At 39.0% G+C, this 18642-nt stretch overlaps 1 protein-coding gene across 1 annotated transcript in view; it reads right to left on the bottom strand.

Annotated features, from left to right (window-relative positions):
• Positions 1–18642, bottom strand: part of LOC147026441 (CD109 antigen-like) — a 139103-nt gene that overhangs the window by 97548 nt on the left and 22913 nt on the right. The window lies entirely within an intron of this gene.

Here is an 18642-nt window from a genome sequence, read left to right as displayed (position 1 = left end):
ACAAAAACCTTATGGATGAAGCTTTAGAAAGAAAAGATAAGACCATCTGTAATATGCAAGGAGAAATTTGTATTTTTTTCAACAACCCTAAAGATGTAAATCCTGATGAAATAAAGGATGTTAATATATCAGGTGAAATGACATTTCGTTCAATAGTGGTTAACGATAATTTTAAAATTACCTTTAATATAAAAAATGTTGTCGTTGAATCTGATAATGAAAAAAAGTATATCGATATCGATGGTAATATACAACTGAAAGTATAGATGAATTTCAGTTTAAGTAAAGTTTTACTTTATAAATATGCTAGACTTTCCTGATTCTCCATATGACAAATTTGAGAATTGTCCTGCGTGTGAAAGACGGGGATTAAACACAGAGTCAAAAGCCTATAAACAATGTATATTCTGTGATTATCTTCTAATTAATGATAATAAAAAATATAAAAAGGAAAATAATTCTTTTAGATTTACACCAAAAATGAATTACTTTACAAGATTGATTAGAGAAATGAATGTAAAGTATGAGGGTGATAACACACCTTTCCTTACAAGGGAAGAAACTGAACGTATAAGAGAAATGTTCAAAGGATTGTTGTTGTATATTATTCATGGATGTAATTTTCAGGGAAATATCAACACAAGATATTGTATAAATAAAATAATGGATTATCTTGAAATTAAACCTGAACTTAGGATAAAATATAGAGTTTCTAAAAAAGCCAATAATAAATTAAATAACCTGTTTTTCAAATATATAAATGAATGATTTTTTACCTATTTGGGAAAATAAGATAAAATTTAACAACCATAAAAATCTCCCAAATTCATTAAGATGTCTCATAGTTGGTTCAAGTGGATGTGGAAAAACCTGCTTACTTTTAAAAATGCTCCTCACTCCCAACTTTTTAGATTATGATAATTTAATAATTTTCACAAAGTCGAGTTTTCAACCAGAGTATCAACTACTCTCACAAGGTTTTAATGCTGGTCTTCAAAAGAAGATATAATCGGTTTATTTAAACGTCAAAAACCTAAATGATTATAACATTGAAGATATAATTCAACTATTTTGTGATACACAGAGATGTAAAAAGAAATCAAATCCTATAACTTGTATTCTTAGTGATAATACGGATGATATACCGTCTCCCCAAGATTTGGATAAATCAAAAAAGAACCTCGTTATCTTTGATGATTGTGTTAATGAGAGAAACCAAACGGTAATGGACAGCTACTACACAAGAGGGAGACATTCTTCTTGTAATTGTATTTATCTTAGTCAATCGTACTTTCAACTTCCTCGTCGTTCCATCAGAAACAATGCTAATACTTTTATTTTATTCAAGTTAAATTCAATAGATATCAATAATTTTTGGAGAGATAATTGTTCTACATTATGTAGTAAAAAGAAATTTGAGGATTACATGAAGCACACGACTGAAAAATATAAATATATTGTTGTGAAACAAGATGAGATATTAAGGGATATATTTTTTGTTTTATAAACAATTACATATATAAATGACAACTATTATTATAAATCTTGTGGGTAAATCTGCTTCTGGAAAAAACTTTCATAAATCAAGGTTCTTGTGTAGTACAAATGAGAATATTGTAAATTTACTTAAAAAACACCCCGTGATACGCATTGTATCAACAACAACTAGAGCAATAAGACCTGGAGAAATAAAAGGTGAAGATTATCACTATATTTCAGTGGAGGAACATATGCGATTGAGGAATGAAGGACAAATATTTGAGGAGGTTTCTCTTGGTACAACAAAATATTCACATTGTAAGAGTGAGTTAAGGAAACTAAAATCTGGTGGTGTTGGGATATTAGAAACTAATCCAGAAAGAACGAGACAAATTATTAAATATCTGAGCGGAGTGAAGATTTTATCATTCGGTTTTGATGTTGATGAAGAAACTCAACGCAAACGTATGAAAAGCAGAGATGCAAGTATTAGTGAAGAAGAAATTACAACTCGCATTAATGTTAATAAAGAATTTGATGAAATATTTAAAGAAAAGGATTTATTTGAACACATCTACTTGAATGATGAAGAAAAGGAAAATTTCCCTGTTAATCTTTACAATTCATTAAATGATATTTTACAATAAATAAATGGATACAAAAGAAAGAGCAAGAAGATTTAAGGAACATCAAGAGTTGGTTTCAAAAGTTGTAAAACAACAGGAAGACATAAAGAAGAAACGCAGACAGAAACTAACGGGCGAAGAAGCATTTGAAAGAAAACAAGAGAAATTTTTTAAACCACTTTTAAAAACTTCCCAAGAAAAAAAATGAAAGATGTTTCCACAGTTCCCACAGTAGAATATACTCCCAGAAAGCTTCAAATGTTAAAAGATTTCAGTCAAATGACGGAGGAAGAATGAGAGCATTTAGGAGAATTAGAATATGATGATGAAGGTTTATTTCAACAACTGGAAGAGATTAATCAACCCCCTGATTATATTGTTAATGCTATTCCAAACAATGAATATTCAGCGGATTCAAAAACCAAAGCAGGACTCATTCCAACAGAACAACCAGCAATATTTCATCTTGTTCAAGAAAAGGTATTGATATTTAATGATGAATTAAGGTTCTTAAGTTCTGCTCAACCCCCTGTTAAACTAACTCCGAGATTAATGTTTCTTCTCACAAAAGATGGAAGACAAGGTTCAACTGTGAGGGATGAATCAAAGTATATTGATAAACCATTGGATATGGAAAATAATGATGATAGAGTATATATTGATTTGCTGAACACTCTAAATTATAAGGTTATTCTCTCTGGTAAAAGTAGGAAGAATGAGAAGGAGAAACACATTATTCAGGCTTTAAGTATCCTTGGTTCAGGTATTAGTTTTCTTCCAAATGACCCATCGCAATTAGTTAATAGACTGTTATTGTTGTTAGGCAGTAAGAAGGCTGGAAATAACAATTGTTTTAATGAAGCATCAGCCATTTTAGACCAGTTGATGAACATGAAAATAATTAATAAATCTCAATATAAAGACATTTTATCTCATTAAATAAGATGAGAAGCACAATCCTGAGTTTTAATTTCACAACAAGCGACCACACATCTTCATTCCCATACCCACTACAACTTGACACAACAAAAGAATATGAGGCATCTTTATTGTCCATGGAAACTTATAATACCTTATTTAATATAACTGATAAAAATGACAAGTTTAGTTATAATCCCGGAAGTGGATACAAAACGATAACAGTCTCACCCGGAGCATATGAGATTTCTCAAATATCTTCCGAAATTGCTCGTCTTATGAAAGAACAGGGTGATGAACCAAAAAATATTGTTATAAACATCCAAAAACATACTTCAAAATCAACGATTAAAGTTAAAAATAACTACAAGGTTGATTTCACAATTGATAATTCATTTAGAGAGTTATTGGGTTTCTCCTCAAAAAAGATTGAAACTAATGGGACGTTTTACAGTGATAATGTCATTCAAATATCCTCAGGAATAAATTCGGTGTTAATTCACTGTGATTTGATTGATGGTGCTTATAATGATGGAAAAAAACAAATACAATATTTTCATTCAGCGCATACTCAACCCCAATTGGTTATAAATTCAATATGGAACCTAAAAATTTGGTTTATCTACCTGTGTCAGGAAAAACCATACACAGAGTAAATTTTAGGATAACCGACCAAGATAATCGTGTGATTTCTTTTAATGGAGAAGTTATATCCATCAGAATTCACCTACGTGAAGTTTTCCAATAAATAAATACGATGGTTATTGTGAGGAAACACGAGTTGGGAAAATATAAAATAATTACAGGGGATGGGATTTTCCTTTCCCCGTACTACAAGGGTGAAGGTATGTATCTTGGTAGAGGATACTATAAACCTAAGAGACAAAGGGGTGTCGGACATCAATTTAGAGGAGATGGGATAATTGATACTCTCATGGGTATTGGTTCAACTATTCTTAAACATAAAGACTTAATTGGTTCAACTGCTTCTGCTGTGGGAAATGTAGCAGGTGCTGTAAAGAGTATAAAAGATGCTCAGAAGGAATCTCATAAATTACAAGCAATAAAAGAAATTAAGAAAGGTAAAACTCAGTTGTCCCCCCAAGAACGACAGAAAATAATTCAAATACTTGGATCAGGGTTTCAAAAGTTTTAACATCTTTTTCCTAAATAAATACAAGTATGGAAGCAATTGATAGTATCTATGATTTGGATGATACTATTATTATCTCAAACTCCACTAAAAAAGAAGATTACTTCAAGGTAAATGCAATAACTGGAACAGACTGGAATACAAATGGTACAAAAAGTTTTGAAATAAATAATCAACAAACCTATTTGAATCTCTCCGAAAGTTTCTTGTTGTGTAAATTTAAATTCACTAAGGCTGGGAATAACACAAACGCTACACTTGTAAATGATTTCTTCTGGAAAATGTTTGATAGTGTGCGATTGTATATTGGAACACAAGAAGTTGAAGCGGTTGATTATGTCTCTGCTGTATCTGAAATGATGAAATTTACACTCTATACATTCAGTGATAGAATGGGAAAGGGGTCTGTCGAAGGTTTTATTCCTGATATGTCAACGGGAACAAACACAGACCCTGGATATATTCAAAGGAAAGGAATGTATAATGATGATACAAAAGCAGAAAATAGTTTTACTGTGGCAGTTCCTCTTAAAGGTATATTTGGATTTTGTGATTATGATAAAGTTCTGTATGGTCTTAAAATTAGATTTCAACTACAAAGGAATGATAATGAAAATAGATTGCTTTTTGGTGTTGGTAGTGCTTTTGGTGAACAGAATAAATTTGTAATTGAGGAGATGAGTTGGTATATCAGTGAATATACTCCTAATCTTAAAACAGAAGAGATGTTGAATCGAAGACTTTACTCAAAGAAACCACTCAGTGTATCATACCTCAAAAGAAGATGTCAACACGTTAAACTCAATCAAACTACTTACACGTGGAATTTGGGTGTTCTGGAAGGAAAGCCACGATATCTGTGGATGATTTTTAAAAAGCCAGAGGTGATACTGCGACTGATAAGAATAATGCATTGAGTGATAATGCTAAGGTGAAACAACTTCGCGTTTCTCTAGATGGAACATTTTATCCACGAGATAGATTGGAAATTAATTGGGAAAAAAATGATTTTGCTGAAGCATACAAGTCTTACCAAAAGGTGTGTGAAAGTAATGGAAATAAAGAACCTATTTTGGATATGACAGCATTTAAAAGTTTGTATACAATCTATGCGTTTGACCTGAGCGCTCAAAAGGAAACTATAAAGTCTAATCGAGTGGATACTTCCCTATACATTGAAAGAGGAGAGAGTGAAGAAGTTGATACATATTGTTTGCTTTTGGAAGAAACAGAATTGCAGATTAATACAGATAATGGTGTGATGATTCGTCTCACATAATTTTTTGTTAAATAAATGAGTGGCAAAGTACCAACTGGGGTATATGTTAATCAAATCAATCTTCATAAACTATCATCTTGTGTTCAAAATCAAAAGCCTTGTACGATTAACGTTAATACAATTCAGAGAAAAGGAGCAGTAAGAATTGATGTTTTGCTCACAAGAGAACAGGTTAAAATCTTGAATGACACTGGCTCACTTAAAATTAAAATGACAAAACCAATGCTGAAAAAATATTCAATAAGAGAGACGAGTGGAGGATTTCTCCCATTTCTAATTCCTTTATTTGCTGGTTTAAGTGCGGTTGGAGCATTGACGGGTGGTATTTCAACAGCGGTGAAAACTGCCAACGAAAGGAAGGCTCAACTACAGGCTCAAAAAGAATTGGAAAGACATAACAAAGAGTTGGAGAAACAAATTAGTGGAAGTGGTGTAATTGTAGATTTTGCTGAAAAACTTGAAGGTCTGCCTGATAAAGCAAGATTGTTAGTTGGAGATATGCTTTCTTCTATTGCACAAGCAGGTGTAAAATTAACGAAAAGAGGTAATGGATTATATCTTTCTAATAAATAAATGAGCATTGATGAGTGGTTGGAAAAATTTGGAAAGAATACAACATCAAATTTACAACTTGTCAAATATTGTAAGAAATTAAAAATTCATAATGTGGTTATTTGTATGAGAGATGAATTAACAAATGTGCCGAAACATACAAAGAATATTATTATGAACTTAGAAGATAATAATGGGAACGGTTCTCATTGGGTTTGTATTTTTAATAGTCAAGCCAAATATTATTTTGATAGTTTTGGTCTTACACCACCTGTTGAAGTCATAAAATTCTTACAGAATGGTGTTTATCAAACATTTCAAGTCCAAGAATTAAATTCCAAGTGTTGTGGTCAATTATGTCTATATGTGTTATTTCAACTCAACAAAAATAAAAAATTTTATGATATTATTTTTAATCTAATATAAATGACTTATGTTGGTAAAGATGGTTCTATCTTTGGTGTATCTCAAGAACTGGATATTGATTTATCAAATTATTATACAAAGGCACAGGCTGAACGACATAAATATAATATAAACAAAAATATTAACATGAAAAATGCTTATAAATTAAAAAATTATCCAAGCCCGACTGACGCGAATGACTTGGTGAGATTAAGCGATTTATCACAATATATATACTTAAATAAAACGGCTGTGTATTCCAAAGATACAGAAGTGTTGATATTATCTCCAGGTCATACAGAATTCACAGTTCGAATTAAAATAAATTTTTATAAAGAAGGGCGTATCGTTTGTATGAGAATAGAACAATGGGGGTATGATATGAATGATTTAGGGTATAATTGGTCATTTAAAATTAACCTCGAAGACCTGGAACAATTAAATCAGTCTCGTAAGGAAGAATATTATGCACTTGGTATCGAGAATGAGTTTTGTGGAGCCACGATTAGTAAACAACAAATAAAAGAATTTAATAAGGGTAAATATAATAATGGTTTTGCCCTTGTTTATCTCATGAAAACAGAAAAAACAGGATTATATATAATAAGTAAGGAAATACAAAATGATTTAACTATGGGAAGATGGGGAGGTGTTTCGTGCCATAATATTATTCTAACATATATTTCTAATACATAAATGACAGCAAGAAGGCTTCAAGAAAATTATCATTTCTGTGTCCAAGCATACCTTCAAGAAAAGGGTATTCGTTATTTTAATAAATATGTTCTACAACATAAGAATGAGGTATTTTCAATAAAAGATTGGCATTATGCTGATGTTGATAAACCGACAACTTTAGATTTAATTAGAATGTTAAATAATGAAAAAATTATAAGGTTAAGAAAAGGTAAGGCTCTTTTAGAAATTCAAAAGAAATTTTATTGGTTTCCTGTTGTAAAAAAATTATTTTGGATACAGGAATAACAAGAAATCCTGATGAATATATGTATAATATTCTATGGGGTGTAAACGATTCAAGGATAGTAAGGGATGAGGAAGGAGTTGAAGAAGAGAGGGAAGAGGAGGAAAAGGAGAAGGAGGAGAGGGAGAAGAAAGGGAAGGAGGAAAAGGAGAAGAGAGAGAAGGAGGAAAGAGAGAATAGAGAGAGGGAGGAAAGAGAGAAGAGAGAGAGGGAGAAGAAAGAGAAGGAGGAGAGAGAGAAGGAGAGGGAGAAGGAGAGTGAGGAAAGAGCGAGACAAAATAAATATCAAAATATGGAAACCAGTGAGATTAAAAAAAGATTGGTGGTATTACAGAAAATAACTCAACCCACCGAGGAGGAAAACAAAGAATTGACAAGTCTATTTGCAATACTTTCGACAAGACTATTAGCATCGACAAGATATGGATTTTAATTCAAGTTTTTCATTTTTTTCTTAAATAAATGGAGGAGAGAGTGAAGGCATTTCTAAGGATTCTTTATGTTTTAAAAATTAAGATTCAAATGTGCATGTTGGAAACTAAAAAGGTTTTTGCACTCTGCAGGAATTTTTCTCATAAATAAATGAGTTATTGTCTCAAATGTAAAAAGAAAACTAATACTAAAAATATTTCATATATTAAAAGTAAAAATAACAGGGTTATACAAAAAGGTATATGTTCGGTGTGTGGTTCAAAAAAAATCAATTTATCTCCAAACACAAACTCGGAGGAGATATACAAAAGTTTTTATCAGGAAGTAAATTTACAACTACTGGAATACCAGGGGAATTACATCTTCCAGGGTATTCTTTCTGTGGTCCAGGCACAAACTTGGATAAAAGATTAGATGAGGCAGACAATCCTAAATCCTGGAGTAAACCAATCAATAGAGTTGATGAAGTGTGCATGAGACACGATATTGATTATGGGAATACCACAACGTTGGAAGAAAAGCATGAAGCCGATAGAGAAATGTTGTATAATTTGTCTCTGATACAAAATCCAACCTTGAGAGAAAAAGTTGATAGGTTCATCGTGAAGAAGATGATTAGTGCTAAATTGAAACTTGGACTTGGAAATTCAAAAAACTTATAGGCTCTAATGATGCCATTAAGACTGAAGAGCAATTAGCTGATGAATTACGTAAACCAATATTCACAAAGTTTCAGAGAAGGAAAGTTTATTCCAAGGAAGTTGATTATATCTGGTCTGCTGATTTGATTGAACTCAATAACGATAAGGTGTACAAGTATGCTTTAACCGTTATTGATTTGAGGAGTAGATATGCGTGGGTTGTCCCTTTAAAAAACAAAACAGGTAATACTCTTATGTTAGCTTTTCAACAGATATTTAATAAAAGTAAGAGAAAACCTAAAAAATTGTGGACTGATGAGGGTAGAGAGTTTTATAACAAGACATTTATGAATTTTCTAAAAAATAACAGTATTACATTTCCAGTACCTTTAATGAAGGGAAGGCAGTTGTTGTTGAACGTTTTAATCGTACCTTAAAAGAGAGACTATATAAAAAATTCACACAACTCGGTTCACAACAATGGTCATCTTTTATTCAGGATATTGTGGATAAGTATAATGACTTAAAGAAAGAGTATGGTGAAAATGTTTCATTGTTGTATATGGACACTGATAGTTTTATCCTAGATATAAAAACTGATGATGTTTATGAAGATATGAAGAAAAATATTGGAGTATATGATACAAGTAATTTCAGCAAGAAGAGTGAGTTATTTTCCAAAAAGAATGAAAAGGTTATTGGTAAGTTTAAGGATGAGTTGGGTGGAAAAGTAATGAGTGAGTTTATTGGATTGAGAGCAAAGGCATATGCTTATAAGTATGGTGAACAGATTGATAAGAGGTTAAAGGGAATAAAGAAATATGTAATAAAGAAATCAATAACTTTTAGAAATTATTATAATTGTTTGATGAATAAGAAAGAAGAATATTGGAAAATGAATACAATAAGAAGTTATAAACATAACATATATAGTGAAGAAGTAAATAAAAAGGCATTAGGAGCCTTTGATGATAAGAGATTTATTTTAGATAATGGAATAGATTGTGTTCCATATGGATATTGTATGATAGAGTAAATAGAATAGATTGTGTTTTAACGATGGGAAGATGGGTTAGGGTTTTTTAAGGGCTACCGCCGCGTTTTTTCACAATATATAAATGGTTAAACCAAGTATTAATCAAACTAAAGAGTGGAGAAAATCTCAGTCTTGGTAGAAAATGGAAAACATAATGAATGTGAAAAATATCAAATAAGTCTTATTGAAAAAATAACTAAAACAAAGGTAAATAAAACAAATAAGCGAATCAATTTAAAAACTAGTAAGTTAGAGGATGTAAAGAAAAAAATGAATATCCTTGAATGGACTGAAAACTTTGATGGTTATCAATTGAACAATGAAAAAACAATTTACTATAATCTCAAAATGATATGTGGCTCAGGAGGTGGCCAGATGAGAGCATTAAGAGAAGTTTATCATTTCGTAATGGCACAAAAGGGGTATCTTCAAAAATATAAAGATTCAAATGTTTTGTTTGTCAATATTTTAGATGGGGATTATTGTGCAAAGAAAATTAAACTATTGAAGGAATTTGAGAATGAACAAATCTTTATAGGTTCAATGAGTGAGCTGTTCAACCCCCAGGTGTTCAATTCAATGAGGTTCAACCTCCAAGTTAAAAGGGGAGACAAATAAATATACCTTGGGATAAAAAGGGGGTTTATTTTTAGGGAAAAAAAAAGGGAATCGCTGAAAATCCCCCATTCATTTACATGGGGAAAAGTGAGCCAGAATCAGTATTCTTACCCTACTCCCGGTCTACCCTCCGTGTGGGTACTTAGGTAGGTCGAATTTGGCGAGCAACCCTATCCCACGCGGGGGGCCGATTGGCACGATCGTGGTGAGGCCGAAAGGCCCACCCGTGACTAGTTCCCGGCGTTAGTCCGAGAGGGTCACGACGGGATTGTCCGTCCGGTGGGCGATGTGCCGCGATTCGAGTTACGTGGCCGTCCGCACGCCGGCGGGCGAGAATCCGCAACAATATATACACACACACAAGGTGTGTTCAAAAAGTATCCAACCTTAATTTTTCGTGCGTAAACAAATGAAGCAAGGGAGGTGTGGTTTGGTGCACGAATGTTGGCGATCCTTATTCATATGCGTGAATATTTTCCCGCCTGCAGAAGCTGTCAGTCGCCAACAGACCACTGATGAGTGAGGAAGTCTAAGGCTGAAGTCACATTTGCTCTATGACGAGGATACGGCGGCCGTACGCCCTCTGAATTGAGAGAAACGTGCACCAGCCGCAGAGTTTCTGCGGTGGCCTCAGGGTGGCCCTACGCCGTTTGGCTATCTTTTACAGGCCGTAGGGATCGCCGTGGAATTATAACGCAGAGTTATAACTTTTTTAATTTCTACGTTCGCCATAGCAATTTGACAAGCCGAAAAAAAAAAAGTGGTAAAAAAAAAAGAAAAAAAGAAGGAACCCACTTGTTACGATCCGTCTGGCCGCACGTTCGCCTTAGGGCCCCCCTACGGTCCCCCTGCGGCCCCCTTGCGGGCACCTTGAGGCCACCTTCCATCTGCCTTGAAAATTCTATCGCCGCCGCAGGACCCCCTTAAGGTCACCGTGCGACATCAAAACAAAGACCGTACGGCAACCCCACGTTTTCGGTCTCCCCAATTTCTAAATACGCCGTGCGACTCCCCGAAAAATAAAAACATATGTGACTGCCACATTGTGTGACCGTGGAAATACTGCGGCCGCCGTATAATTGCTAGTGGCCGTAGATTTTGGAGACCCCACGGCCGCCATGGCAAATGTGACTTAGGCCTAAGTGAGCACCGTCGGATTTTCGTTTTTGACAAAATGACGGAAAAAAACTTGAACAACGCTTTTGCATCAAATTTTGTGTAAAGCTTGGTGATTTCCAAGAGGAAACGATCCGCAAGATTCAACAGGCCTTCGGGAACGAAGCAATGGGCACCACACAGATAAAAGAGTGGTACAACCGCTTCAAAGATGGTCGCACATCAGTGGAAAGTGAAGCACGTACTGGTAAGTCCTCAACATCCCGAAATGAGATCGTCATTGACCAAGTGAGGACCCTGCTGATGCAGGATACTACCAAGAGGTACTGCGTCGCCTTCGTGACGCTCTGCGATGCAAACGGCCGGACCTGTGGGCAGCGGTCAATTGGCAGCTTCATCACGATAACGCACCCACCCATTCTTCACATTTGATACAGAGTTTGCTGGCCAAACACAACACACCTGTGCTTCGTCAGGCTCCCGACTCTCCTGACATGGCTCCGTCTTCTTCTGGCTTTTCTTCTGGTTTCTGGCTTTTTCTTCTGACTTCTGGCTTTTCCCCAAGTTGAAAATGCCCCTGAAAAGGACCAGATTTCAGTCCAGAGAAGACATCATGCGGAATGCAACGGACCAGCTGCGCGCCATCCCAAAAGAGGCGTTCCAGCGCTGCTTCCGACAGTGGCAGAACCGTTGGGAGAAGTGTGTGGCAGCCCAAAGGGACTACTTTGAAGGAGATTAGTGTAAGTTTGTTGAATCTGGATACGAGTATTTTTTATGAACAAAGGTTGGATACTTTTTGAACACACCATATATGTGTATATATATATATATATATATATATATATATATATATATATATATATATATATATATATATATATATATATATATATATATATATATATATATATATATATATATATATATAGGGCAACTGACATCTGTCTGTCCCATCCTGAAACATAGAAATACTCCTTGGAGAAAAAAAAAAGATTTTCAGTAAAAGTTGCTTCAAATCGATCCAAACCTAAGGAAAAATTGCAAAAAAATTTTCAATCAGACAAACAATTGAACCTGGGCGGGTGAAAAGGCAACAGACCACTGCCCCAATTGCTCCCCAATTGTTTTTTTTCTCTTAAGAAATATGCTGTGATATCTTTTCTGTTAAGAAGCACAATATGATGATTTTGGAATTTGACACTACCCGAAACATCTATCTATATAATAATCCGTTGGATCGTCCATCCGTCTGTATGTCGCATTCCTTCCGCCCATTAAGGACACCATTCAGCCTCCATGTTGGTCTTAAGCAAAGCCAAAAACTTCTTTGGAATGGTCATCTTCACAAATGCCATGCCCTCCCTATAAGTTTTTCTTTTAGTGTAAAATGACCAATGGGACTGTTAAACGACCATCAAACATCGAAAGGTTGGAGCCAATCGGCCTCCCAGGCCTTTTTGTAACGGTATAGGCATCATGCTCAGGCCTCTGTTGAGGGCAAAGCAAGGAAAAAAGGGGGGGAGAGTGAGGCCTCATCACACTTCGCTATATATTCTGGGAAGGGGGTGGACATTCTGGGAGGGGGGAGGGAGCGAGGAGGATGGGCAAATGGGGTGTTATCTTTATGGACGCTAATTGTCCCTAACCCAATCTCTCCTGTCTGTGCAGACTAAGCCATTTGTGATCAGGACAATTTGAATCATTCAGAGACAAAGTAACTTTATGTGCTTATTTAACAAGTAAATAGCCATACTGTTGCTGTTTCCAATGCGGTTTCTATGTTGTGTGCTTCAAATGAATCCAAAACGATGGGAAAATGATAATACACAAAACAAAGTTGGTTCACGAGAGATTGCATCTTTACACATATAAAGTGCAGACAGTGCAATATTTAGAACTGAGATTTACCCAATAAAATATTTTGAATAAATCAATGTTATTACACTCATTTTACTCTTTTCTTTTCTTTATATTAAGCATAAGGTGCATACAATTACAACTCAAGACATTCCTGAAACAACCTCCCATTTTTGAATGTAACCTCCCATCCCATCCTTTTTTTCTTTCCTTTTTCTGTTGTGGTATTTTTTTTTACCACGGATTTCCACTTGGATGTTATAATCATATCATGCAAATTATAACGTCACATTCATTTGTTTGAAATCCTATGTCGTTTCCCAACATTCTAAAGCTTTTAAAGTCTCCCGTGATGAGGCCAAAGCACAAGGTCTGTTGCTCTCACACCATCGGCAGGTCTGTGTTCTCTCTGTTTTCTAACATCTGTTCTCCAATATTGTTCCCTCAGCTCTCTCAGTCCTCCGACCCTCTTCAGCAACTTCAGGATGCTCATGTTCTTCCAGTAACCCCCTCCTGATTAAACTTCCAAAATCCAGGCTGACCGCACACCTCAACTATTCTATTCCTCGCTTCTCCGGTTTATGGGAACCACCTTCCAGAGCGGGCGGAGGAGCTCCTTGTGAGCCAACGGCCATCCATATCTAGTGCCCAACTGTGTCTGCGGACGTCCTCCTGCAGTTGGGTCACTTCTTATTAGGAGGTTGGTGGCAGGATTTGCACTCCGGCCACCGTAAAACCCTTCATTCCGCAAAACGCAAAAACGCAAAAAAATCTGAAAATGCACTCCGTGGGAGTACCTCCTGTGCAGCTTCCCTTCGCAGGGCAGCTCACCGGATGACGGGATTGGGGCAAAGCCTTCGGGACCCCCAATCTTTGATAGGAGGGAAACCACGGGGTAACATCCCTGGGTCAGATTGCGGGAGAGTGTGTCGGAGTGGTGCTGAGGTGTCGTCCACCAGACGGCGGTCTCCTTGGGTTAACCTGAGGCGGTCCCTTCGGGTGGGTGCCTGGAATGTCCTATCCCTAAGAGAGGATGATCACCTGTCTCTGTTATCATCTGAGCTCAAGCGTTTGGACATCGGGATTGCAACTCTCTCTGAGGTTCGGAGACCGGATTGCGGCGAGATAATGGTGGGTGGCTACACCTACTATTGGTCTGGTCGCTCTGATGGTTACCATACCCAAGGAGTTGCTATAGCTGTGTCCAATAAGCTGACCCCAATGATAATTGAGGTAACACCAGTCAACGAGCGTATTATGAGATTAAGGATTCGTCACTCCTTAGGTGTCATTTCCCTGGTCTCTGTTTATGCTCCGACTGAGGCGAGTGATCTCACCGTGAAGGATGCATTCTACGCCACACTCGAGTCTGTGGTTGATCAGTGCCCCAGACGAGATACACTTCTAGTCTTGGGGGATTTCAATGCATCGACTGGAACTGATAGGGACGGTTATGAGGTGTGTGTTGGTCCCCATGGGTCAGGAACTATGAACCTGAATAGCACTAAGTTCCTTGACTTTGCAAGAAGTCATGGACTTAGGGTGGCTGGTTCATGGTTTCAGCGCCCACAAGCTCATCGCTGGACTTGGTATTCCAACGCTGGCGGTGTGGCAAAGGAGATTGACCATGTCCTCATTGACGGTCGTTGGAGGATGATCCAGAACTGCAGGGTCTACCGGAGTGCTCAGTTCCTCAATACTGACCACAGGCTTGTTGTAGCAACTCTAAAGCTGCACCTTAAATCCTGGAGAATGGTACCATCCCAGCCGAGGCTGGATGTTGCCAAGCTCAGGGATGAGAGAGTAGCTGAGGAGTTTGCGAACAGGCTGAGTGGACACTTGGGGGGTCTGGGTGCTTTGGGGGGTCCTGAAGAGTTTTGGAGCGCCTTCAAGACCACCGTCCTTGATGTTGCCGGTGGATGCCTTGGAGCTCACCGCAGGGCAAAGAAGAATTTTGTCTCTCTAGGGACACTGGATACCATTGACCAGAGTCGCAGGGCCAGGCTGAATGGCAGAGCTGAGCTGTTCAGGGAGCTGAGGCGTAAAACTGTACGTGCACTGAGGGTGGACAAGGAGGCCTATGTGCGAGGAATCTGTGAGGGGGTAGAGCATCACCTGTGGACAGGTGATTCTCGTCCCGCTTACAGGGGAATTCGCGCATTACGTTCATCCAAGCCCATCGCTCGGAGCACTACAGTTCGAGCAGATAGTGGTAGGCTCTTGACAGAGGAGTCTGAAGTGAAGGCCCGCTGGGCCGGTTACTTTGAGCGGTTGTACCAGGCTGATCCCCCAACTGTCGAGTTGGACGTCAAGGGTGTTACAATCCCTGTTGCTGACCCTCGAATCAACTGTGGTCCACCTATGCTTGTGGAAACACGGGCTGCGGTGAACCAGTTGAAACGGGGCAAAGCTCCAGGGATCTGTGGCATCCATGCCGAACTTCTCAAGGCTGGTGGAAATGCTGCACTCATGTCGTTGCATGCAGTTTTGTGCTCTGCCTGGAACACAGGCATCATCCCAACTGACTGGAAGAGGGGCCTTGTTGTCCCTCTCTGGAAAGGGAAGGGTGATCGCCAAGACTGCAACAACTACCGAGGGGTGACGCTGCTCTCAGTGCCGGGCAAGGTCTTTGCTCGGATAATTCTCGATAGGGTTCGCCACCATCTGCTTGAGCACCAGCGTCCAGAGCAGTCAGGCTTTACACCAAAGAGGTCAATGATTGACGGTATCCTTGCACTTCGTGTCCTCACCGAACGCAGACGAGAGTTTCGGCAGGGGCTGCTTGCAGCCTATGTTGATCTCTGTAAAGCGTTCGATTCAGTGAATCGGGATGTCCTCTGGAGGATTCTTGGTCTTCGTGGGGTGCCACCAAAACTGATCGATCTGATGTCTGAACTCTACTCTGGTACTGAGAGTGCTGTGAAGTGTGGTGGTAACACCTCTGACTTATTTCCAGTTGTTACTGGAGTTCTTCAGGGATGTGTACTTGCCCCCACACTTTTCAGCACTTGTATGGACTGGATTCTAGGGAGGATGTCGGAGAGATCAAGTTGCGGTGCGTCATTTGGGAATGTCAAGATCTCGGACCTTGACTTTGCAGATGATGCAGTCATCTTTGCGGAGACTTTAGACATCCTCTTGGGGTCCCTCGAGGTGCTGAATGAGGAGTCGGAGCTGTTGGGATTACGGGTTTCTTGGGTCAAAACTAAGATCCAGGCTTTCGGTGACATCTTGGATGCTGCTGTCCTGTCTGTGTCTGTTTGTGGTGAGGATGTTGAGGTCGTGGAGAGATTCACTTACCTTGGCAGTGATATTCATGTCTCTGCTGGCTGCGAGTCAGAGGTCAATAGACGTCTGGGTCGGGCCTGGGGAGTCATGGATTCACTGGATCATGGGGTGTGGCGCTGCCGGTACCTGTGCGGGAGGACGAAAGTCCGAGTCTTCAGGTCCTTGGTACTTCCAGTCTTGCTCTATGGGTGCGAGACTTGGACTCTGACCAAGGATCTGAGACGGAAACTTAATTCCTTTGGTACCAGGTGTCTTCGGAGAATCCTTGGCTATCGCTGGTCGGATTTTGTATCCAACGAGCGGTTGCTGAGAGAGACTCGGATGAGATTTGTTACCTGCATAGTCCGTGAGCATCAGTTGCGGCTGTATGGACATGTGGCTCGTTTTCCTGACTCTGATCCTGCTCACCAGATTCTCTCAGCGAGGGAGTCTCATGAGTGGAGGAGGCCAGTGGGTCGACCACGTGCCTCATGGTTGCAACAGGTTGACCATCATCTCAAGGAGATGGGGATGGGCCTGGCATCTGCCTGGGGGATGGCCAGACGGAGGCCCCTGGAGTACCGGCGGAAAGTGGACGCAGCGACGTGCTGTTCTGGCACATGCTCCCATACCTGACCTGACCTGACCTTCCAGAGACTATTCAGTCTCAATCTTCCCTCGGCGCTTTCAAGCAAGTGGTGCACCGACATCTCTTGTCATCTATAATTATAACCCAGGACGTTTATTATCCCCCATTAACCTTTCCTAGTTTCAGTGTTTCCCTTGCCCCCTTCCATCCTCTTCCTGTTCATTCATTCCCTTCATGTTTGTCCCACTGTCAGTTATAACTTTATCTTCCATGAGCCTCACTCTTGTACAGAGAGAAAGAGAGAAAGAGAGAAAGAGAGAGAGAAAGAGGGGGGGGGGGACCAGCAGTGGAATTGAAGGACAAAATAGAGAGAGACTTGGACATATAAGGGAGGTGGTAAGGAAAGTGGTGTGGAGGAGGACACATGGGGTGGACAAGATGGATACAAAAGCAAACTCTCAGGAAGGAAAAAACTTCAATTTTGAAAGGAGGTAGATGGTTAACAGGGAATGAAAAGATAATGGTTTTGGATGGAGAATAATCTAAGATGGAGGTGAACAGCAGTCTTGAAGACTTGGATGGAAGAATGAGTTTGACGAGAATATGAAAGTTGAAAAGAAGGAACAAGATGAGTGGAGGTGAGCAATGATTCTGGATTTTGGGAGTTTAACTTGGAGGGTTTGATGGTGGACTGTGTGCACCAGGCAGAAACCTGGGGAAGGAGAGGGGGGCAATGCATGGAAAGAGCAGAGGGTGCAAGACCCAGAAAGGAGGTGGTAGAACACAGAGACACCACCAACCTGTCAGTGATGGGAAAGTGATAGGCCCATTGACTCAGCTTCATCGCGGGTGATTTCAAAATCTTGAAGGCCTTGGTTTCCACAGAGTCAAGCTGAGAAAGGTGTGAGGCAGGGGCGCCAGTCCAGTGGGGAGAGCAGTACTCCATCAAGTTGTGGGTGATGGCCTCGAAGGTGGATATTTCAGGTGTACCAAGGACGGACTTTGTACGATGCAAGGTGCCCAGTCGGCAAACTTTGAAATGTGGTTTGCCCAAGAAAGATCATGGCTGATAGTGAGATCCAGGAGTTTGAGTGACTGAACTTCATCAAGAGGATTGTTAAGGAATTAAATTGGGAGGGTTTGCCATATGGTCATTTTGGAGAGAGAGAGCGAAGAGAGTGAAAGTGTGAGATTTGTCAAGATTGAAAGACATATTCCAAATGGTTGATCAGCTTGTGATTTTGTCAAGGTCTAAAGAAAGTGAAGAGGCTTCTGCCTGCCTATCTGAAGGATGAGGGTTCTCAAGGCAGAGGGTGGAGTCATCAGCAAGTTTTGAAAGAGGATTTTCCAGAGAGTCAGAGAGATAGTTAATGAAAAATAGAACTGGGCCCAGACTTGCCTTGGGAATAGGACAGGGCCATAACTGCCTTAGGGCACGACAGTCTTAACAGGGGGAGGAGATGAAAGGGTTCTGTTGAGTGCCACATGTTGCCGACGACAGCAGAGGAAGTCAGTAAGTCTTTGATGTCACAGGCAGAAAGTTTGGAGAGCAAGGTGGGATACCAGACTGTATCTTGGTGGCACATATTTCTCTGGTGATAACATGCAGTACTCATAATTGAGGAATTTTATCCCCCTTCACCCAGCACCTCTGCTTCCTTCCCCAGTTTCTCCACAGGGTAAGTTGGGTAA

Source organism: Eptatretus burgeri, chromosome 5, assembly GCF_056783735.1.
Source record: "Eptatretus burgeri isolate ZD-2024b chromosome 5, Ebu_testis_v1, whole genome shotgun sequence".
In the NCBI taxonomy this organism is placed as follows: Eukaryota; Metazoa; Chordata; class Myxini; order Myxiniformes; family Myxinidae; genus Eptatretus; species Eptatretus burgeri.
Note: the sequence above shows the minus strand (reverse complement) of the source record. Positions and strands in the feature narration are given on the sequence as shown.